This window comes from Danio rerio, chromosome 23, assembly GCF_052040795.2.
Source record: "Danio rerio strain M-AB ecotype USA chromosome 23, GRCz13ab, whole genome shotgun sequence".
In the NCBI taxonomy this organism is placed as follows: domain Eukaryota; kingdom Metazoa; phylum Chordata; class Actinopteri; order Cypriniformes; family Danionidae; genus Danio; species Danio rerio.
Window position 1 is genome coordinate 23091008 of NC_141043.1, and position 24166 is coordinate 23115173.

Here is a 24166-nt window from a genome sequence, read left to right on the forward strand (position 1 = left end):
ACTGTGGCTCCATCTACAACAGGTAATAAGATGCATTTTAATCCATACAATATTAAGGGGATACCTTTGAATAAAGATGTAAATGGGGTTTAAACTGTTTAGCGCTTGTCCACTTTTATATCTTTCAGAGGTAGTCAAAAACACGTAAGATCGGATTGCATTCATATTGTTAACATCATTTTAGCTGATCATGTGTAATCGAATGACCTAAAACATATCAGGTGGAATAGTTTGTTCTGCTCATTATTTATTTAAATTCCTATACACGCAAAGCAAGCCCATTAAAGGAAGCCTTTTATTTCAGTGGAACTGAAAATGTGCTAATGTGCCCTGCAGTTATTTAATAAGGCTCTTCTGTCTTTTCAAGTTCGTCTCACAACCCATTTCCTTGACTCTGTTTATAATAATTAAGAACGTTTTCACAAAGTACATCAAAGAAACAGAACGGAACTGGGTTGTTATTTGGGTTTGAGAAGGATATTGTAACACTGCCATCTAAATATAAATACACCATACAGCACAGGACTTGCCCTTCCTGAGAAACACTGAGACAGCATTGGCATTTATCAGATTTGAGGGTACATTATTCAAAGGTACTAAAAGTATCCCATACAAAAGCTCTGAAGGATTTTTTATCATTAAAATGTTTCTATACACTGTAAAAAGCAATGGATGTTCTCATTAATAAAATTAAGTGCAGTTAGCTTATTATGAATAAGTTTGTTCATCTTACAATATTTGAACAAGTAATCCCAACTTTTTAGCACCATTAAGTTGTTAAACTAAATAGATTCAAGTAATCTTAAAATACAATAATATATATTTACAATAAGTTGGTGGTTCATTCCACTGTGGTGACTGCTGATTAATAAAGGGACTAAGCGGAAAAGAATGAAAGAATGAATGAATTTTTGAGTGGTCACTGTACAATATTTTGAGAATAAAATGTTTTAGAAGTGTAGGTATTTGTTTTTGTCTTAGATGTTTTAGTTCAGGTTACTTGATCATTTAAGGCAATCAGTTTCCTAAATTTTTTCCTAGTAATGTGAACACTAATAAAAAGTTAACACAACTAAATATTTTGTGTCAACGATACTGAAGTTTAGTTTATAAAGAAGTTGTAAATACAAACTGTTTTAAGTTATGCTTATCATGAATTATCCCTTCAAATGAATACACTAGTTTAACTTGGCAATTGGTTTCCTCAATGTTTCTAAGTAAGGTCAACTTATTACATTTTACAGTGTAGAGAAAGTAAATTAAAGGAACACTCCACTTTTTTGAAAATAGGCTTATTTTACAACTCCCCTAGAGTTAAACATTTGGATTGTACCATTTTTTAATCCATTCAGCCAATCTTCGGGTCTGGCGGGGGCACTTTTAGCTTAGCTTAGCATAAATTATTGAATCCAATTAGACCATTAGCATCTTGCTCAAAAATATCCAAACAGTTTCAATAATTGCCCTTTTTGAAGCTTGACTCTTACATTGTGTACTAAGACCAATGGAAAATTAAAAGTTGCTATTTTCTAGGTGGAGTATATTTCCTAGCCATATCGCTCTAAAAAATAGCAATTTTTCATTTTCTGTGTGGTCTTAGTACATGGTGTAACTACAGAAGAGCCAGAAATTGTCTAAATGGATTGAAAAGGGTAAAACACCATGTAAAAACTGTTTAATTCTATGGGTGTTGTTTAATGAGTCTATCCCCCCCAGAAATGTTAAGTGGTTCTTTAAGTGCAACCATTTAGTTCATATGTTTTATTAAGTGAATGGGAAACTAAATAGACAAATGGTAAATGTCTGTGCAGGTCTGGTCAGACAGTGTGTGGTGGTGGAAAAACTCAAACTGGCCTTCTTAAAACATCTCTTAAAACAAGCCATTCATTAGACAGGAAGGAGGTAGGAGTGGATATTTCTGACAGTCTCTGTTAGTGTGTGTGTGTAAATGTCTAAAAGGGTGGGAGCCTCATGAGGTCATTTCTCAATGTCTTCCAGCTGAGTCCTGTGACGTCACCAGAAATGTGGGTTTTGGCTGAAAAGTGGTTTAGGATCTGGAGTCTGCAGAACCAGCAGATGATATCAATGACACATTAGACATGGGTCTGTAAACCTAAACCACAACACCCCCACACCCTCCACCTGTCACTCCTGACTTAACCATGGCCTTTGTGTTGAACTTAAACTAGCCAAGGCCTAAAATTAAAGCCAACACCTGTCACAAACAGACCATCTAAACTCAACCTTAATCCTAAACTTTGACCCTGACCCATGCATAGCCTTAATACCTGATATTGGATGTGATATCTCATGGCTAAAGCTAGAGCAACACAACATTACAATTATCCATTAAAATCATCCAGCTGGGGGAAATTTCACTGCCATCAAAGTTGATTGCCCATACAATTGAGCCGCCGCAATACTTTAATCCATAGTATTCTCTATACATGCTGGGAAGAAACACATGTGGATAAGCAAGAGGAGCCAAATGCCACGGGATGTTGTGTGTACTAAGAGAGAAGCTTAATGTCTTCCCATCACAATTTTACTCTCACATTCAAATACACTGCCTCAACAACACAAGTCTTTTTTTTTTTTAAACTGAAGCATCTGTTTATTTATAAGCTGAAACTGCAATACAATCAAAGTTTTTTAAAATATAGTAATAAAATAAATCTAGTACAAATGCTAAAGGAAGCTCAGTATTACATTATGAAACAAATGTTGGCAACCGCTGCTAAACACCACTTGCCTTTGACAGCAAAAGCCGCTATATCCCGAGAACCAATCAGAAGGCGCAAATCGAATCATATGTTTTCAATGTAGCATCGCACTGATACACTGGCTTTTATGAGGAGACATATTCTGCTTTCGATTTTGATTTTAAAACATGGAGTTTGATGAACTGGATGAGCCTGTCTGACAGTCAGTGAATGACAAATGAAAATGCCCCTTACCTCAAAACTGTGCATTATAAGAAAAAGAAAATGTGCAGTCTGAAGTGTAACATGTATTCATAACGTGTTTCTATGCAGCGACGCTACTTTGAATGAGTCCAATTTACTATACAATAAATGACAACTCCATTTCACAAAAGACAGAGTTAAGATGCCATTCTTTTATCCCACGTGGATGCTATGAGGATAAACAGGGGACCAAGACCTTAAGTTTGGTGAGAATGAATGAATGACAGCTTCTAAAATTGTCTGAGAGGCATCCTCTTTTTGCCCAGTAGGCTTACCTTGTGTTTTATTTGCAATATTAAGCTACTTTTTAAAAGATAAATATAATGTATAAACCTATACATTATTTACATTACTTCATAACACTTATAGATCCGATAAGCTTTTAGCCACTGTCACTGTAAAAAGACTTGTACATGGATGGTAAATTTGCTACAAAAATGTAATCTTTTACCATACTATTTATTAAGTGTATATATATATATATATACAGCTGAGAAACTATGTTTGTACATCTATCTCCCACTTTGAACTATTAGCAGATGAACATGATGTATAAATTACTTTCTGTCTCTCCTGATGCCTCTAATTTGATTTCCCATTTTGTAGACATTTTTAATGATCAGTTTGACATATCTACCTTGTATTTGAAAGATTCCTGGAAGAAAGATTTAGGCATTAAAATGACCAATGAGGACTGGGAAAAGTCTATCAAGGTCATAAATACATGTTCTTTTAACTCCAGACATCAACTAATCCAGTATAAAGTGCATTCATTTTTCTAGGGTTAAGCTTAATAAATTCTACTCCTCCATCTTCTCTAAATGTAACAAGTGTGAATCTGTGGAGGACTCTTTAGGATATATTTTTTGGACATGAGAGAAATTTTCAACTTCTACTCTGAGGCTTATTCTTGTGAACTCGCACGTGAGCCAGCAATCGCTGTTTTTGGTTGGTCTGACTCACTTTGTGGGTTCAGTCATCAATTTTAAAAAGCTGTTCAATATTGAATGGTGTTAGTAAAAAAATTATTCTTTATTTTTGGCAAAAGGCATCAAAACCACTTTTTAAATCCTGGATTTCAGAATTCTCTACCACTTTACATTTAGAGAGACTAAGACACAATCCTGATAACATTGCTGGCTTCGAAGCCACCTGGAAACCCTTTTTTAATTATTTGTCATATGCCCAGGATAACAGTTTAAAGATATAACCCTGTCATCGTCTGCAAGATCAGCATATTGCCTGCGTCCACTCGCCTAGATATATGTGTATCATTGTTGACCCATGTATAATATTGGAGGAACTGATTTATTGGTTTTTATAATGGTCTTATATCCTTTTTTTGTCTTTATAATTGTTCTGTGTTGCTTTAAGTAAAATAAAATATAATATTAAAAAAAAAAAAAAAAAAAGATTTATTAATCTGGGGTCGCCACAGCAGAATGAACCGCCAACTTATCCAGCACATGCCCTTCCAGCCACAACCCAACACTGGGAAACACCAATACACTCTTGCATTCACACATACACCACGCCCAATTTAGCTTACCCAATTAACCTAAAGCACATGTCTTTGGACCGGAGCACCTGGAGGAAACCCACATGAACACAAGGAGAATAGGCAAACTCCACACAGAAATGCCAATTGACGCCGCTTGAGGCTCGAACCAGCGACCTTCTAGCTGTGAGGCAATCATGCTACCCAGTGCTCTATCGTGATGCCCCATTAAAATAAATTATAAAATAGAGTAAAATACAATACTATAATTTTTTTCAATGCATTATTATATTGAATTTTAAATTACAGACATCTTTCCAAAGACATGCAATTTTTGTCTATCCATTTTATAAAGTGACTAAAAGGAGACCACACTTTTTAAAAAGTCTCTGCTTTACCGCTATGTTCATTTTTCAAGAGCAAGCTTATCAGACATTTCATTTATCCATTGTGCAAGAACAGGTATTTAGGTATTGTTCCATACCAAAGCTACAACACGTTTAGCTTGTATAAAGCTGAAATCCATAAGTTTCTTTTTGTTTGCATTTACTGACACATGTTCAGGATATATACTGTATTTAATAAAAAAACATTTTCTCCATCCATTTCACAGACCACGCCAAGCACCTCCTTCCATAACAATTGCATCTCTCCACACCCCCACATACAGTGAATTTCCAATTCATCTTTACATTTTGTGCAATAGTCTGGAATATTAAGGTTAATCCAATGCAATTTTACAGTTGTAAGTTCTTATCTTCCGAATGAATGAATATTGAAGAAGAATATAAAGTTATCAATCATCCATGTTCTCAATATAATGTTATTTTGGGCATCGTACTACGGTGGCCGGGAAGTGCAAAACAACATTACAAAGTGTGAAACACTTTTACAAAGCTCGAGACAAATTTACATTTTGAAAAACATTTTTACTTATCATCAGATACAATTACATAGGAAAAACACTTTTACCAAGGATAAAACAAATTTACATTTTAGAAAAAAATTTACAAAACGCAAAACACTTTTACAAGTCCCGAAACAAATGTACAATTACAGATTCCTTACAGAAAGGGAACGTACCACACACCAGTGGTGACCCGGAATGTAACACACACACTGGAAAATGTCAACAATATCCAGCTCGGGTGTAAGCTTTGTAGACAGGTTTCCACGAGTCTACAACTATAAAAATCATGGTTTGACCAACTGCGATAAAACATTTTTGAGCTATTCTGAGAAAATATCAGCGTGATAGAGTGTAGAAACAATCAAAACACGGCTTATGTTGACTGATAAAGATTTCAAAACCAACCCTTTACCTGTAGACCCGAGTAGCTCAGTAAGTATGATCGGATAATACTTATGCAGAACCTTTTGGCCTGGGTTCGAATCCCGGTGATGACATGTCAATTATAATTATTTCTTTACATTCATTTTAGTTTAAACTGTTCTGCTACACATATATTAAAATCAATAATGTTTACACTGACACCAAGGAATAAGAATCTTTATTTGGTATGGGCATGTTTTGTTGCTGTAAAAAGTGACGAATCTGTCAATCTGTAAACGTGAATAGCTTACATCTGAAAAGGTGCCTCAGTTAACACGGACACCAGTTAAACCGTAACACCGGCTTCATTCAGTTTACTGTTAAGAGTCCTCAAGCAGATGTTTACACCGTGCAGACTTGACATCATGTCCACGATTACAGCATACGAGTGGCCCTCGTTAAAATATTGAACACATTGATGCAGTATGTCTAGTGTTTCCGTCGGCTCTGCCTCCTTTATAAACTCCAAACACGACCACACGTAAAGCAAAACCGCGTTAAGCTGCTCATGTGTTTGCTACAAAACGGGCAAAACAACCCTCGACTGCTGTCCATGTTCGGTCACTTTGTTTACACCATGTACTTCACAGCACGAATTTACCTCGCTCAACAACAACAACAACAACGTTTCCCTGCGTCACTCCTGGTGTGGTACATTCTACGTCACTTCCGGGGTGTGGTACATTCCCTTTCCGTAAGGAATCTGTAATTGTAAATGTGTTTCGGGACTTGTAAAAGTGTTTTGCGTTTTGTAATTTTTTTTCTAAAATGTACATTTGTTTTGTCCTTGGTAAAAGTGTTTTTCCTATGTAATTGTGTCTGATGATAAGTAAAAATGTTTTTCAAAATGTAAATTTGTCTCGAACTTTGTAAAAGTGTTTCACACTTTGTAATGTTGTTGTGCTATTCCCGGCCACCGTATAAAACAACAATTTGCATGCAAAAGGAACAATAATACTTGACAGAGTAAACAAATCCCAACCATTTATACCTTTAACTGTGTCAAACGACAACAGTCCATGACAATAAAAGCAAAATATACTCCATTACTTCTATTACAGTGTCAATCCTGTTGCCGAATTGGTGTAGCTTCCCATTGCAAAATGAGACAGAAATAATAAAACCATCCCATTATAAAAATCCCCATCATACAGATTAAGTTTAAGCATTAATCAACTCTGTACTGCTACATTCAATGCTATGGAAAAACAACAGTCAAGACAGAAATGAAAAAACTCCAATCTGCGATTTCTGGAAAAGGAAAGCACAACATACCATGATACCATAAAGTTCCAAGAACAACAAATTTGATGTTTATTTATAAGTTAGATGATATCTACTGGCACCATTTGTCATTCCAAGAGGAACAAAGAGATGAGAGATGTTTATAATTCAAAGAAATAGCCTTAGTTCCTATTTATGAATAGCGATCTCCCAGTAAAGACTGCCATTAAGCTGAGAGGAAGCCCACACAAATGTTGCTCATGTAAATGTGTCCGTCGAGTCCTTTATGTCTCCCATTTCACACAGCGTCTGTGCCATTAACTGAGTAATGAGCATGGATGCTTTCGCCGTTCCCCCTGGCTACTCCTCAATCATCTCCTGTGAACATTCACACTTGTTGTCTAGGTCTGAAATGGACTTACAAACAGACTTTTACATTAAAAATTCATCACAGTGGCTGACAGTTCCCAGAGCTGACCGTATATATCTGAACGTTTGCTAAATATCAGTTCATACGAGGCAGACATTAGAGCTTGAAGTAGAATCCCATTCCTCATCCTGACATGCCAACATCTATGTGTTCTTCTCATATTGTCTGGCCATCTTTCACTTTAAAATCAAACACGTGGGAAAGGGACAGACGTTTTTTTAATGCCGCCGACCTGGAATAAAAGCAAACAGGGAAGAAAATGTACCCGTTTGTAAAAATAGCGACTAAATTATACCATGCTCCCCAAAAAAGGTCCGGTTTGGACTGGCCAGAGGAATTCGAGGAGAGGGTAGAGGCACAATTATACACAAATTCTTGCATCCTGTGCTGCAGTGAAGAGTTTTGAAAACTATATGCGTTATTTATGAACACAAGCAATGTGTTAAGTGCAAGTGCTGTTTATGGGATGAAATAGTGTTGTGCTCAGCACTTTCATGCAGCAGCTCTTTAATTAGGAACTCAAGAAAATAAGTCTTGAGTGGGATCTCGAAAGTTATGTTCACACATCAGCAGAACAAGTATGTCTGCACTGCTCAGAGTGCCAGATAGGCCATGAAATGCTAATAAAATCCACACAAACGAGGTAGTAAGGGAAAGCAGTGCCTTATGAAGTGTTGTCAGATTTCATCATGGTAAAGTGCGCAACCATGTTCTTGTTCACCATCATGATGCCATGCAACAGTGAAGCCACTGGGATTCATCAAATGACTCTTCAGAAGTGGTGTTTTTAATAAATCAGTCAGTAAAGGGATCATGAAACAGCCTCAAAACACAGACAATGCACTTCTGCTACTTATGAATAAGAAAAGTGCATCAACCAATATCACAGGAAATCACACCTTCTAAATTAAAGAGCTAATTAACTAATAATCATTTGACTAAATCACATATCGCTGCAGCAGCCAACTGGAGATCCGGCTGCTATAAGTCAAGTATTTCAAAACCGCACATGTCTATTGGCTGAATCAGTCAAAAAAAATTAGCTTTTTAGGGCAAACCTACAGTAAGAAACATGTGTCGGGTAGTAACTGAGATTCTTACAGAGATTTTTGGATTGTTCCATTCATATACATGGTATTTGATACCCAACATTGCTGCCCTGAGGTGCTGCAAATATGGCCAGAATCAAAGACACTTTCCTTTAAAGGAATTGAATCTCATATGGACCATGCTTTTTTTGTGTGATGCAGAAATCATGGATGGAATTCTGGAATCCAGTACAAACTATTTGTGTAATATTAACATAAAAATTATTTGTATGATGTGGAATGTCATGTAATTTGGCAAATTTAGGATGAATAAATCATAAAAGTAAACTCTTGATAAATTTCTTCATTTAAAGAAGGGGTCAATCAGTGTCCCTGCAGGGTTTAGCTCTAACTTGCCTCAACACACCTGCCTGGGTGTCTCAAGTATGCCTAGTAAGACCTTGATTAGCTTGTTCTGGTGTGTTTGATTAGGGTTGGAGCTAAAATCTGCAGGACACCGGCCCTCCAGGAACAAGTTTAGTGACCCCTGATTTAAAGGTTTCAGGAAATAAAATGAACTAGAAGCTTTTTTATTTATTTCTAAATAAAGCCATTAAAAGTTTAGTCCAGAAAGTTTGAAGTAAACACATATAACTTTTTCATTCAGTTTCTTTTCGGCTTAGTCTCTTTTGCCACATGGGAATTAACCGCCAACTTATCCAGCATATGTTTTACACAGTGAATGCCCTTCCAGCCACAACCCATCACTGGGAAAGACACACACTCATTCACACACTCATAAACTTCAGACAATTAAGCCTACCCAATCCACCTGTACTGCATGTCTTTGGACATGTGGGGGAAACCTGTGCAGCTGGAGGAAACCCACGTGAAATCAAAAATGCCAACTGACTCAGCCGAGGCTCGAACCAGCGACCTTTTGCTGTAAGGCAGATGTGCTACCCACTGCCCCACCATACATGTACCTTACTTTGGGAAAATATGAGTCATTGATTAATTTATGAAATGTTTTAGTAATTGTGTGAATGAAAAGTACTGATTTCTGTCACACATTAAGTGTCTTTAGTGTTGGACGCACCACATTTAAAAGAATCTGCTGAAGTACAGATTGATCATCAAAAAGGAAGTAAAATTGGTGCATCATGACAATGTAAAAAAAGATTTTTTGAAATTGTTGCAAATTTATTAACAATAAAAACCTAAAAAAAATCACATGTACGTAAGTATTCACAGCCTTTGCCGTGAAGCTCTAAATTGAGCACAGTTACATTCGGTTTCCACTGATCATTCTTAAAGTGTTTCAGCAGCTTAACTGGAGTTCACTTGTGGTAAATTCAGTTGATTGGACATGATTTGAAAAGGCATACACCTGTCTATCTAAGGTCCCAGGGTTGACAGTGCATGTCGAAGCACAAACCAATCATGAAGAAAAAGGAATTGTCTGTAGACCTCAGAAACAGGACTGTCTCAAGGCACAAGGCTGGGGAACATTACAGAAAATTTTCTGCTGCTCTGAAAGTTCCATTAAGCACATTGGCCTCCATCATCTGTAAGTGAAAGATGATTGGAACCACCAGGACTCTTCCTAGAGATGGCCGACCATTTAAGCTGAGCAATCAGGGGAGAAGGGCCTTAGTCAGGGAGGTGATCAATGAGCCGATGGTCACTCTGTGTCTAAGCTCCAGCGTTCTTCTGTGGAGAGAGGAGAACCTTACAGAAGGACAACCATCTGTGCAGCAATACCCCAATCAGGCCTGTATGGTAAAGTGGCCAGACGGAAGACACTGCCCGCCTGAAATTTGCCAAAAAGCATCTGAAGGACTCTTAGACATTAAGAAACAAAATTCTCTGGTCTGATGAGACTAAAATTGAACTCTTTGGAGTGAATGCCATACATTACGTTTGGAGAAAACCAGGCACCGCTCATCACCAGGCTAATACCATCCCTACAGTGAAGCATGGTGGTGGCAGCATCATGCTGTGGGGATGTTTTTCAGCAGCAGGAACTGGAAGACTAGGATAGAGGGAAAGATGAATGCAGCAATGTACAGAGACATCCTGAATGAAAACCTGCTTCAGAGTGCTCTTGACCTCAGACTGGGGCGACAGTTCATCTTCCAGCAGGACAATGACCCAAACACACCGCCAAAATATTAGTGGAGTGGCTTCACCACGACTCTGTGAATGTCCTTGAGTGTCCCAGCCAGAGCCCAGACCTAAATCCTATTGAACATCTCTGGAGAGATCTGAAAATGGCTGTACACAGTCACTTCCCATCCAACCTGATAAAGCTTGAGAAATACTACAAAGAGGAATGGGCAAAAATTCCTAAAGACAGGTGTGCCAAGCTAGTGGCAGCATATTCAAATAGACTTTAATTGCTGCCAAAGGAGCATCAACAAAAAATTGAGCAAAGGCTGTGAATACTTATGTACATTTGATGCTTCAAGTTTTTATTTTTAATAAATTTGCAACAATTTCAAAAAATCAAATCAAATCATCAAATCTATTTTTACATTGTCATTATGGGGTATTGTGTGTATAATTTTGAGGAAATAAATTAATTGAATCCATTTTGCAATAAGGCTGTAACATAAAAACATGTGGGAAAAGTGAAGCGCTATGAAGGGTATTCGTTGTATAAAACATATGGTGGATAAGTTGGCAGTTCATTCCGCTGTGGCGACCCCTGATTAATAAAAGGACAAAGCCAAAAAGAAAATGAATAAATGAATGAATGAAAAGCATTGTTTGGAGTATATTAGCTTATAAGTTATGGCTATTCAGATCAAGAGCACTTATGGGCACTTTAGGTATGAACCAGAGCCATTATTTTGATTCATACTGAAATGTGCATGTTGCATAATTAAACATAAAGTACATACATTCATAATGAACTTTATGTGATCAATTATTTACATGATTTTTTTACACAGCGGCCTGGAAAGCTCCCTTTTTATTAGTCAGACTTGGCATTCCAAGGTATGTTGTCCTTAGATAACAATGGCTAAATAACACAGGCTCATCTAGTAACTTCTAATCGCTCTATCATTGCTGAAACTGTTTACATCCTTATACTTACTTTCATTAATTTGTATATGCTGGTCTGTCACACCGCTATTTTTGACTGTTTGGCGCATCATCAATGCCTAGGTTAGTATCATTCAACCAGATTAGTTTCCGTTAATTTTATGTTTTTGACTGTTTGGTGCCATCTGGTGACTCAATAATGCGTAGGTTAGTGAATGCTCCATCAGCTTAACTCAGCGGGTTTCATTTTTTTTCAGCTTTGTGTTTAATTAAGGAATTAATCAACTATTAAATCTCAGAACAATGTTTTGTGTGTCTTTTTTTGATTTTGTGGCTAGTAGCCGTGTAACAAGCGGGATAAAGTATACATCCAGGACAGATGTTTTTGCAGAATAAAGCCTTTTAGTCTTCGCTTCGGGCTGCTGATAAGCCTGTCAGGTTTTATATAACCACTTGTAAAGTTGAAAGGCAAGTGTTCTGTAGGTTAGTTTTACATATTTATTTATTTATGTACAAGCTGTCTATCAGGTAAAGCAAAACTTGCTGACTTTCCCAGTTGACTGGTTACTTGCTGGATGGCTACTTTTAATCGTGACCAGAGAAAATGACTGACATTGAGGATCAACAGTACATTCGGTTCACTATTGTCAACACATGACAACTGACTATCATTTCTATATGCTTGTCAATCCCAACACCAGGATGATCCTCTCACACGGCCACAGCCAAACACGAAAGTGGACAATTCAAAGCTCACAGCACTTTTCAGTCTGAAGATACACTGTGACTTGAGGAATGGTACGGCCTAGACATAACAACCACTTCTGCTGCTAATTACACAGCATATACTCCTCAATGAGGAACGCAGACAGCTATTTCTACCACTCAAAATGTCAGTCTTAAAGTCACATGTACAAGTTAGTTGTAGACATTAAGAGAGAGAGAAAGAAAGTGAGACAAGCAGCTAATGCTGAAAGCAAGATGAAATACTTGCTCTTCGCTTGTCCAACCGAATTTAAAACAGAATCATAATAAAATGTGTCCAAAATATGTTGTAAAGAGTCTCTTATTATATTTTTGTCATTCATGTCTCTAGAAAAAAAGGACTCTGTCTGGGCTTGAAAAATAATGCAAAAATAAATTTTACAAATAATATAAATCTACAATAAATATCATCTCCACAGAACTAGAATCTAAATAAAACAAAATGCTGACCTCACCAGTTTATAACTGAGTTTATCAAAGAGGTAAATGTGTTCATCTACAGTATGTAATGTTTTTGGTTGGTACTATTGGTTCACTTTTAGTTATATATTTGTTTAACTTGTAGAGTATCTCCCTACATCGTATTTTATTTGTTTATTTATTTTCTCAGATTGTTCTATCATATAAATAAATATATATATATTTTTTCTTTTATTGTATGAATTATAATTTTTACTTATTTATTATTATTATTAAGCTGGTAAGTTTCAATTAAACAATTTATTCCTTAATTTATATTTTATGTATTTGATCTTATTTGATCAAATACTTCATTAAATTTAATCATCTATAAATATACAAAAATCAGATACAAATACAAAAAATCTGTCATTAATCTGTCATTAATGTCATATTCAGAGAATTGATAAAAACTTTGAAGCAGTCTCTTAATTATTTTTTTCTAGAGCCATATATTGTATATGTTATAAGCAGGATTGGGCAAAAATACATTGAAGTGTATTTTAAAATAAAATACCAAATACCTTAGGTGCATCAAAATAAACTACGAAATACAGCAATCACAACGTATAATAAAATAAACTTATTTTACCAAGGAGCATGGCATTTCTTTGCAAATCTAGACTTAGAAAAGTAAACAATGTTTGATACCAAATGTGGCCAGTAAAATTGCCATCATCTCTGTACATTGGTTATTCAACCTCGTAATATTGTAAAAGGATGTAAAGTAAAGAGTTCATTTACTTTTTTTGTTCAAAGAGTTTTTCAGAAATATGATTATTATTTTTTGCTGATTAGATGATTAGAAGTTTTTGATTATTAAATATTTGTGTTTTATATGTTGTGACATCTTAAGGCTTACATCTTTCCTACTTGGTCCTACTGATCAACTACTAGACGTATTTTTATGTTGTTTGTTTTAATGACAAACATTTTGCATCAGCAATCCATCCAAAAACTACTATTATTTGTGGATTATACTCTTTCTCCTAAGTATTTTTCAATTCTTTTTTAAATGGGGGGGGGGGGGGTGTCAATAACATCCAAAGCTCCAATCAGAGGGTGCTTTATATGCTCTATATGCTCATAGAGTATTTATATGATATCTTGATGTATATTACCTACAAAGCATTTCACAGTATTTTAAAAATGCAAAAATACAAGACACTAAAGTATTTTGATACAAAATATTAAGGCAATTTCATCAGCCCTATCAAATACAAATTACAAAATACTATTTTTGTATTTGAAATATGATATCCCTGATTATAAGACATTATAAGACTCTTTCTGCAATATGACTTGAACAAAATATTACTGATTTATGTGTTTTATTTTTTGATGATGTTTCCACTAAAATTATGTTGCATTAGTCATTTAGATGATTCAGACTAATTTAAGATTTTCTTCAAATATACAAAGATAAAATAAATTGTATTTCTACACTTTTTTAAAAACTTTTTTTCTGTTGTCTACAGTCCAGTAAAGACTTCCGTTAAGACTTTCTTTAGTCTAACAAGTTCACAAAAACAATACTCCTTAATATTTAAAAATTAGACATCAATACACTTTTTGTTTTCTTCATTAAAGCAATGAATAACCATCCAAATCTACAACTAGACATAAAAAAGATACATTATGAACTAAATGTCAGCTTGTAATAAAAAAGCAGCTGACGCCTTTCAACGCTGCAGCATTACTGTAATAATAATGATAAAACACAACACTAACACATTAGCCAGAAAGGGAATTTCCCCTGGAACTGTGAGGCATGTGTTTATGTCTGATTTGTATGACTTTTAAGACTTATTTGTCAAGTTAAGGCTGAAAAACGAAATGCAAGTTTGCATGGTTTGAGTTTGATTTATAAATGGGACAAGAAATAACAAGAAAACAACTAAGTACAAGAAAACAACTGAGAGAACACTATAAGAAAACATTAAAAGAGCACAGAAATAGGAAAGAGTGCTTCATCAACATCTGCTGCTGACCCTTTCAGAGGATGTTTTGTTAAAAGCAAACAGTTTCACTCGGAAACTGTTACAAAACAAATAAAATCTAGTGTCATCCTCTATTAAATATTAAACTATGAAGTATAATAACTGAATAAAAAATAATAGAAAAATCTAGATTCTGTTTCTAAAATTATAAGCATGAAAAGTCATGATAACTTGCAATTATTATCCAATTTGTATTGATACATTTTTGATAAATTAATTAAATAAATAAAAAAGAAAGGACAAATAAAACTGCTGCTATTGGGAAGTAAAACCCCCAAAAGCCTATGAGTTTACTGATCATTCATGTAAACATGCTCAGATTCATGAATGCTAAATAAAGTAATCAGGGTCACTTGAATATTTATGTGCTTCAGTTTCAAATCACATCAAACTGAAGATCAGATCAAACGTTTTAACACTGAGCAAATGTTATGATTATAGTGTATTTAGAATCATTGGAGGTCAACATTTAATTTCAATTAATAGCACATTAAATTTACGTCTCACTTAATGGTTTTTTAGTGGTACCACTGTAAAAATCCTATTGTGAAACATTCATTGTAAGTGTGTATTTCTGTTTAGTGTCAACAAAGAGGTAATGGAGCCCTACTTATAAAGCAACAAACAGTTGGGAAACACCGCTTTAGCAGAAATTTAACAGCCTTATAAATAATTCCTGTAAAAGATCTTTTGCAATACAATTACATGGAGCTGAGTGTTGAGAGTTTTGGAGAATTATGGCACTTCTCTAAGTGACATACCATAGTTGGGAGGAGGAAGTAGTTGGGTTTACTGCGTTAATCGTAGAAGCCAATGAACTCACATGACCCTGTTCAATCTGGGGTTTGTTACTTTAGTTGGCAAGGCCAAGAATAAAGCATTTTTATCAAAACAACAGCTCTGACACATTAAATGCGGTCTAATTGGAAGTCCAACAACACACTTGTTCAGTGTTTAACGGCCAATAAAAGTCTAACATCACCAACCAAATATATGAAGGTTTTCAGTATAACACAGTATGTTGAGTAATGAAGTCAATCATCTAAATTGGGTCATATATTCTGCTCCATGCACACATGAATGGCTACTTGCTTTCTCCCACTCGCACACACACTTTCTCTTCTGACAGACCATTGGGTGGTTCTGGGCTCTATTCACTTGGCAGGAATTAAATGCTGGCTTGACTGTAATTTGTTAACTTCAGTCCCTAAAAAAGCTTCTGCCTGGCAATGAGTGTTACTGCTCTGCTTGAATGTGGTGACTGGCGCAACAAAGATCAGCCAGACCCGATCAACAGAGCAGCTGGTAGTTAAGAGTTATATAGAGTGTGAAGCGGTATCATTTTAAAAAGATACTGCCCATTTACACAATTATCCTGGATATAGAGACAATCTAAGATAGAGAAAGAAAAGAAGAATAACTATTCGTGAGATAGAAAAGATGCAGTGCCCTTAAATTTGGGCAATATCTGCAATGTTTATTTGGGCAATGTAATTAAAACCTGTTGTAAAGAATCAATCAATAAGGCTTTTCTAAACACCTTACAGCTCATAATTCTAGGTAGAAGGTTTCTCACTTGTTACTTAGAAACAGGGTTAACATTAGTTTTTACCAGGGGATATGAAACCTTTAGGGCTCTATTTTAACGATCTAGGCACAAGATCTAAAGCTCATGGTGCAAAAACATTAAGGGCGTGTCCGAATCAGCTTTTGCTATTTTTAGGACGGAAAAAAAAGGTTTAATTCAGTGATGGTCTAACAGGGATGTACTAATTCTCTTAATGAGTTATGGGTGTGTTTTAAGCATAAACCAAAGTCTCATCTCCCATACCCTTTAAGAGTCAGTTGCGTTGCGCCATAGAGCATTTGCTATTTACATGGTGGACTTTGTAAGTGGAAAAACTGAACGCTTCACTAGCGAGAAAACAAAACAGTTAAACAGTTAAAAATCTGCAGCACGAAGATAAATAACAAGCCTCCTACAATTGGCCTCTTTACTTTCTCTTTCTCTCTTTCGTGGATATGGAAACAGTATTGTATGCTCTCCACCGAAGACATTCATTAGCCTACATATTTAATTTCATTTGTCAAAGATTTGTTTCAAAACTTTTTCTAAATTCAGTTCTAATTTCCAGCAAATGTATAAGTGAACAATAATAGCGAAGTGTGGTCAAAAAAACTGATACCCAAACGGATTTTTAGACCTGCTTTCGGCTGGTTTATTGCACAGTCAATTTTAGTTCCTCAAAATAGCAAAGCGCCAACAATGTGCAACACTAGGGCTGCACGATTAATCAAAAAAAGATCACAATCTCGACCCTACACACGATCTTAATTCAGCTTTTCTACGATTGAGCCAATTATATTTTCGAGGTCAGGAAAGAAGCATAAAGGCAGTCGCACAAGTCTTCACAGGAACATGAACACCTTCAAATGGTGTTACAAGTGTCACATACTGTATTTATGACATATAATTCACCCAGAAATGTCATTTCTGTCTTCATGTTATGATGTATTTGCTGGCGCGAAATCACGCGTGAGCTGACCACGAGCTACTTCCGAGAACGAGCACGTGTGCATGCAGCACGCCAATGACGGCTACTTTAGTGAACAGAACCTGCATAGGCTGTGAATAACAAGTGATAAAGTTGTAAATAACGTTCCGTTTGTTGCACAGAGCAATCGTTTGAGAGCCGCGCTGAAACAATGATTTGCATGTGTGTGTTTTATCACAGTGACGGCAGCCATGAGCCGCACTCGGAAGTAAAAATTAAACTGGCCGCAACTCATTTAAATGCTCATAACGCATTTTACAGTATGATGGCGACAAGCATTTGTTGAGTTTTTTCTTTCATAGCTAACAGAGTGTTGTGCATAAAAATAAATGTTTAACAGTGTATAGCTACTCTAGCTTATTTAATGTTGAATATAAAGCAAGAAGAAATCTGATAATGACAAATGTCTGAATTTACCAGTGAAAACAAATGGTCTAATAATGCTGTCAATGACAAATGACAAGCACATGTGTTAAACGTAATAATATAACACTTAAATATTATGAACAGTTGTATTCTGATGTCATCATTTTACTGTGAATTAACAAACAAAACATATTGAAAGTTTGATCAAGTCCATAGTGACTGAACAAAATGTAGCATTTTAAGCAACAGTAGAGCTACACATAGGCCTAATATTATTATTGTTATTTTACCATACAGTCACTTTAAAATTATAAGGTTCTATCTGACATTTTTGTCAAAATTGAGTTATTGACATATTCTTATTAAATGACAACTTATTGTTTACATTTTAAGACTTAAAAAAAAACAAATTTTACACATACTATTTGCTATGTGGATTGCAAAAACTTTGAAGCTCAATATCTCGAAATCAGTCAGAACACAGATAGAACGTTATAATTCCAAGATGATAATATGTTTGAGTATTAACAATTATAATAGCCTACTCATATTAAGCTTTATTTTACATCTAAAGAATCGTGAGAAGGAATCGTGATCTTGGCTTTAAGCAAAAAAATTGTGATTCACATTTTAGCCAAAATTGTGCAGCCCAAAACACATCTTTACTAGACTGGAACACCCATTAGTCTATAAAGTGGTGCAAATGGATTTGCTATTTACACAACCTGACACAGAATGGGGAAATTATAGTTGCGCTGGTCTGAAAATACCAACACATCACGCTAAACACAACTTGTGCCTTATTGCGCCAGGTATATGATAGGGCCCTTAGACTCTAAAGTTTAGAGTTGGCATCCCCTTTCCACTGTTAAAACCACAATACTGTGCTAAATATGTGCACTGTAAAGCAACACAGTGCTAATAAAGTTTCTGCATTTTCACTGTTTTCCCAGATGTATTTATACTTTTATATCATTGTTTTTGTAGTTAGGTGAAGTACTGTATGTTTTATAACATCTGGAGTTCATTTTCACAGAGTAACACATTCATAAAACAACATTGATTGTTACTGTAATTGTGTATTGTGTACCAAGTATTTACAGTCAACATGAACTGTCAAAAGACAGCTAAAAAGCAAAGCATAGGCTACACTTTAACATCATGGCTTAATTCAGTGATAAAGTGCTTGAGTTGACTTTACAATAAGAAATCCTGTGCTTGAAAAAGAGCATTGTAAAAAACATTTCAAATGACTTCAGTAAAATAAATAAACCTCAAGGAACAATTACTCAAACAATACATAACTTTCATATGACTTAAGCAAATTTGACATAATTCCGTGCATGCAATTTACTTAAAAATAAAAAACATAAACAAATTTTTTGTGTTTTTTGTTTTGTTTTTTTGTGCAGCTTAATGCTTAGCAACCGACAGACAACTGGTTGCCTAAAATTCCTGATTGGATAGACACGAAAACATTTGAGAAGGGAAAAATGTGAAATGGTATTAGAAAACATGTTAATTTAAGTGAAGAGTTTTTATACATTTTTTCATCATTCTAATCTGAAAAGTGGATTTAGGATGAACTTGACCATAGTTTGCAATGAGAAGAGGATTGGACCCTGTGTTTATCCAATCAGCAACAAGGAAATTGTAAATATGTAAATCTGCCAGTGTCTAAGTATGAGCAGAGAGAAGCATGCAGCAAGATAACCTCTTTACCTGCTTATAAACTACACCGGGCTAAATATTTCAAGTGTGAAAAGTTATATAAATTAAAAGAAAATAGGACTGCCAAACTGAACTAAATTAGTTTTTAAAGATGGATGGATAGAAATATAGATAGAGTTATGCAACTTAAAGCATCAAAAAGGAAAAATAGTAACTTGAAAAACTGAAAGAAATAGTTTTTATCCCAAATCCCAAAAGAAATTACACATCACAGAAATTACACATCTGCTAAGTGCTATGATTTCTGTGTAAGTGGATGAACTTTATACTAAATATAATAAAATTATACTTTTTAATTTTTGTTTTATTTTAATAAATTAGTGTTTAATATACCAAATATCTGAATAGTATGACATTAAAACGACCACTGGAAAAAATACAAATAAAGATGTTCTAACTACTGCATTTTTGTGTACTCCCTGCACACATTAACAAACTCCTTTCAAACATAACTGTTTAACTAAACATTGTAATTATCTATTTTCACCCAAACAGATTATTAGCACCAAAAATTTTCTTGAGAAAAGTTTCACAATGTCTCGGTTTCAGGTGCTTACAACCAATTAGTCCTGAAAGATTGAGTATGCAAACTCCAAGACAAAATCAAATAACAGCATAAAGTACATTACCGCGCAAAACAAACAAACAAAACAAAAAAGTCAAATAACTAGTAAGTCAAATACCTTATTTCGGGCTTCAATATTTCCACACTATGAGCTTCTGCGACCGTATTTATTATCTTCAGATTTTGTTACTTGATCTTCAGATTATATATATTCAGACCGGCGTGACTTTTAGTGTCCGAGTCCTAGTGTGAACTATCTTGACAAACTCCTGCGGGTCATCCGCCTGTATCAGTCAGCGAGGAGGAGAGGAGAGGACAGCTGGACTGCTTTACACGCGGAGGCGCGCGGGTTTGGGTGGGTTGAGAACTTCAGCCAACAGCTCTCTGCTGTGATGCGCACTTATGGGGGCTATACCTATTGCGCAACACCTCTGTGAAACAATTTCTGACAGGTATAAAGTTAGCTACAAGGTTTTCATTCGACTTAAAAGTATGTGAACAAATTAAACGGTTTCTCAAAACGCGGACATGTTAGCACGTCAACAATCTGAGAAACTCCCAGCAAGAATTTTCTGCCAAAATGATGTTTGCTAATAAATTTTATGCTAATTTATTGAATTTTAATGTAACAAAAATGTGCAAATATTAATGTGGTAATGTTACTGTTGTTTAGTGTTCATAAACATCGCCATCATTTATTTTTATTGTAATTAATTAATTCATTCAGAAAAACAGTTATAGATTAAAAAATGAGGATCTTTTGTGGAAACAGATCAGTATCAATTAGACAGTTTTAACTATGAGGAATGTACAGTAATACCCAAAGGAGCCTGGCTGAAATCCATTCAAGATCAAATGCATTTTGCTTGTCAAAACCTATTACTAAAGAAAAGGCTTATTCTTAGTAGATGAGGGAAAGTTTCTTGCAAGCTGATGGAGCGAAAATGGTATGCAATTTATAATGGAATGGGAAAAAATGCAATCATGAGTTAAAAACTAATAGATTTTATTAAGATTATATAACAATGGAACCACAAATGGTTCTTTCCAGTGAAAAAAAAATTTAGACTATAGTAAAACTTTAAATTTAGAAAGAAAGGCTGATGGTTCCATGAACTTTTTATCACTGTTTACTGAAAGTTTCATAATTCATACCATTTAACACAATTCTTTAGAATAATAACAATATATAACAAAAATATGTTTTCTCGTCACTGAAAATTATTTTGTGGAAACCAAAATTATTTTTTGTGGCTTCACTGTGAAAAAACACATTATTTTGTAGTGATGGTCACTGAAAATTTCTTTATGGTACCAAAAAATTTATTCTTATATGGAATTTCTCCTTAAAACTCAATTTGGATTTCTAAAAGTATTTTTAATTTAAACAAAGTAATATCAAAAATATTATTAATTTATATTTTATTCTTCTCAGCTATTTCATTAAAATGCTGTCATGCTCTCTGATAAGAAACTGTATAATATACACTCACCGGTCACTTTATTAGGAACACCTGTCCAACTGCATGTAAACGCAAATTTCTAATCAGCCAATCACATGACAGCAACAGACATGGTCAAGAAGATCTGCTGCAAAACTGCAAACTGAGTATCTGAATGGGAAAGTAAGGTGATTTAAGTGACTTTGAATGTGGCATGCTTGTTGGTGCCAGATGGGCTGGTCTGAGTATTTTAGAAACTGCAGATCTGCTGGGATTTTCACGCACAACCATCTCTAGGGTTTACAGAGAATGGTCAGAAAAAAATAAAATAACTGGCAGCAACTGGCTCTGATGTTTGCTTACAAAGCGATTTGCGCCTCTTCTTATCTGCTCTCACTTCTGCAGATTTATAGGCCCTCCAGAAACTTGCGTTCTGTGAATGAACGTCACCTCGGGGTTCCATCCCAAAGAGGGAAGAAGTCACTTTCCCGAACTCTCGCAGTAGAACTCTGAACGGCAGTCACTCGCTGTCTTCAAAAAACTACTAAAAAATCTAAAAAATCTACTATTTAGTCTCCACTTTCCTTACTAATATGCAATTCCCTCTCTGACTCCTCCACTAACTACACAAATTAAAAAATTACTACTGTTTTGCTTCTTACACTTTCTTTACATACCTGAAACTTGCCATTAGCACTTATTCATTGTTGCTCCTTTAGTTGTGTAAATTGCTTCCTTGTCCTCATTTGTAAGTCGTTTTGGATAAAATTGTCTGCTAAATGACTAAATGTAAATGTAAATATCCAGATAGTGGCAGTTCTGTGGGGGCAAATTACTTCCTGATGACAGAGGTCGGAGGAGAATGGCCAGACTGGTTTGAGTTGATAGAAAGACAACAGTAACTCAAATAACCACTCGTTACAACCGAGGAATGCAGAAGAGCATCTCTGAGTAAACCACATGTTTAAGCTTGAGGTGGATGGGCTACAGCAGCAGAAAACCACAGTGGGTGCCACTTCTGTCAGCTAAGAACAGGAAGCTACAATTCACACAGGCTCACCAAAATTGGACAATAGAAGATTGGAAAGACGTTGCATGGTCTGATGATTCTTGATTTCTGCTGCAACATTTAGATGGTAGGGTCAGAATTTGGCGTCAACAACATGAAAGCATGGATCCATCCTGCCTTGTATAAATGGTTCAGGCTGGTGATGGTGGTGTAATGGTGTGGCGGATATTTTCTTGGCACACTTTGGGCCCATTAGTACCATTTGAGCATTCTGTCAACGCCACAGCCTACCAGAGTATTGTTGTTGACCATGTCCATTCCTTTATGACCACAGTGTAGCCATCTTCCAGCAGAATAACGCACCATGTCATAAAGCACAAATCATTTCAAATTGGTTTTTTTTTAACATGACAATGAGTTCACTGTACTCAAATGGCCTCCACAGTCACCAGATCTCAATCCAATAGAGCACCTTTGGAATGTGGTGGAATGGGAGATTCGCGTCATGGATGTGCAGCCAACAAATCTGCATCAACTGCGTGATGCTTTCATGTCAATATGGATTAAAATCTCTGAGGAATATTTCCAGTACCCCGTTAAATCTATGCTATAAAGTATTAATGCAGTTCTGAAGGCAAAAGGGGATTTCAATCCGGTACTAGTAAGGTGTACCTAATAAAGTGGCCGGTGAGTGTATTGTTACAAACTTGTATTTAACTTCCATGTTTGAGGTTGTGGAGATGCACATAGTTGTGGCTTCATAAGTATAGCACATTCTAAGGAGACAGTCCAGCAATAAAGAGATGCACTCAGATGCACTTTCTTTCAGAGGAAGCTGCAGTCAGAATGTTGTTCTGCAAAGGGACATTAGTGATTATGTTAAAATGTACTCTAAACGTATGGCAGAGCAGCATAATCTAATGTGTGGACTACCGCTTTACTTTATCTTGATTTATGGACATGCTCATTTAATTCATGTCATGCTGAGCTATAGAAAGTACAGTTTAGCTTATGATGATGCTGTTTCTGGTCTGTTTTCTATTTACCACTGGCAACCTGCACTGTTATTTATTTCAGCATTTAGTTCAATCAACTGCCAGCACCCAATCACTAACAAACAGCAGCTGGAGGATTGGGAACTGAAACTGCGAGACTTTCTGGAGCAGACCAGGAAGAAAAAAGGCTTTACCTGACATCCTGCCCAGTCATCTTCAGCAATGGTGATTGAGACTACATAAAGACCAATGTGGCACTGGTCCAGCCAAATAAATAAGACATAATTTTTTGTAGGAAAGAGGAAAATTCCTGCATGGTAAATATGTGAAGAGTAAGTAAGAAGCAATAAAACACTTCCTGTTTCTATTCTACACTCTAAAAAGTGGTTTTGTTGAGTCAAATATGGATATACCCAGCTATTGGGCTCAAAGGGTTAAATTAAATTTAACTGAAAAAAATTAACCCAACCCAATTGGGTTTAGGGAAGGGTGGTTTACTGGTCTGGATGATCTGTATGATAAACCACACCTTTTTGTAGGCTTTTAGGACATGTATATGAAACATAAGCAAACCATACCTTAAGTAACATATTTCAGATTCACAAAAATGTGCCTGGTAGTGGATTTGTCATCTAAAACGTGCAATGAAAGGTACCTGAAGCAACCAGCCTGATCTCACAAGGAAGCATAAGTATTTTACGTTTTGTCTGTTTAGTGCTAATTCGTATGAATTCATACGAGTTTAGTCG

General features: G+C 35.6%; 1 protein-coding gene across 1 annotated transcript in view; it reads right to left on the reverse strand.

The window, feature by feature from the left end:
- The window catches only part of bgnb (biglycan b), a 37302-nt gene extending 17032 nt beyond the window's left edge, over nt 1–20270 (reverse strand). Inside the window, exon 1 of the mRNA NM_001001825.2 lies at nt 20090–20270. The gene's annotated coding sequence lies outside the window, so the exon portion shown is untranslated. The remainder of the gene's footprint in view (nt 1–20089) is intronic.
- Nucleotides 20271–24166: the final 3896 nt, after the last annotated feature.